A 1536-nucleotide genomic window follows, 5' to 3' on the forward strand; every position below is an offset into this window, starting at 1 on the left:
TGACGTCAATTCGTCTTGCGTGCATGCAAGATGCAAGACAAGGCTGACAAACAACTACCCATCTTGGGTTGTAGGATGCGATTGCTGCCGATTTAATGCTGCTAGTTATAGTGCAAAGAGCCAGCAAAGATTACAGCTTGAACGGGAGGGCGAGTGAAGGGATGGGGCATTGATGCCCCCCTTCCAAGTGCGGGCCTGCCGACTTGGAGCGGCCTCCAGACTCTCTGTAGTGACGAACAGATGCATTTTCAGGGCCCGATCAAGCCATCGCACACCCCTGAGTGCTGATCAGGCAGCGACAGCTGCGCCAGGGCCCCTCCCGCGGGCCCCGGCCGGCACCAACGGTCATTTGGTGTGAACTGTGAATGATCGGAAAGCTGAGGAGCCGATTTGCGACTAGATGAAATTCTCGCGCCCTGGCCAGCGTGGATGAATGCAAGACAGGTAGGGGTGGCGGAACCTAGACGGGGGCATGCAAGACGGAGCATGCAAGACGGCTTAGTTGTTGGTCCACGCCAGCTTTCTTGCATGACACGTGCATCTGGGGTTTAGAAAGGCGCCATCTCTCGCAAACTTTACGGTGGCGCCAAATGGAGGATCGAGGTAGCAGCTTCCCCGGTTTGCGCAAGGCCTTCCCGCCTGATGGTCGTGAGCCGTTGCGCTTGGGGAGTGGCTCAAAATGCTCAGCTAATTGTGCCTGAGAGTCAGGAGGAGCACCAGGCCCGCAGGCTGCGCCTACAGAAACTGCCGCCCAATTGGCAATAGGTTAAATGGAATGGCGCGTTCAGATGGACCTGCAACGAGTAATACCTCCGACAGCAAATTGCATACCTTTGGTGGTGGCCCTCCCTCCCTTCTCCCCCTCTCTCCTACCTCCCTTTCCCTTTTCCCATCGGTGTTACTCAACACCACCTCTACCCCGTGGACTATTCGCCGATATTTTGCTGGGCGGTACGCCTGTCTATGCTGCCAGGCCCTGGATGGGCGACACGTGTCACAGGACAGCAACAATATTCATGCTGGGGCCCAACTGGGGCCTCAGCAATTGCTTGGCAGCCCAGGTGGCAGCAGGCCTGGGCACCAAAGGCCCCAAGGGGCTTGCATGTGTTGTGAGGCCCCAAAGTGGGCCAATTTGAATTCCCAGGCATGCAGAGGCCTGCATGAGGCCCAGGTAGGGCTGGCCCCAAAACCCAGGGCCTGCCCCAGCAGCAGAAGCATCGCATGCTGCCCTGCAGCTTTGCTTCCTCTTGCTGCTGCTTCTGGCAGCAGTACAGCAAGCTGCCGAGTGGGTGGAACACTCTTGCGTGGAGTATGATGCCATCGCACTCACCATGAAGAACCGCCGTCGGCTTTCTCCGGCGCCAAAAGGATCAAAGACGGTCGTAGTAGAGCGGGGAGGACTTGCCGCTGCGCTCGCGCGGTGCCTCAAATCTGCCGCCAATGCCGCAGCGCCGCCGCACGCGCCGCACGAGCCGACGCATGCAATCCGTTGCTGAATCTCCATCGTTCCGCTGGCATGCCGCTCCTATTGCGACT

Source organism: Chlorella variabilis, assembly GCF_000147415.1.
Source record: "Chlorella variabilis unplaced genomic scaffold CHLNCscaffold_19, whole genome shotgun sequence".
Taxonomy (NCBI): Eukaryota; Viridiplantae; Chlorophyta; class Trebouxiophyceae; order Chlorellales; family Chlorellaceae; genus Chlorella; species Chlorella variabilis.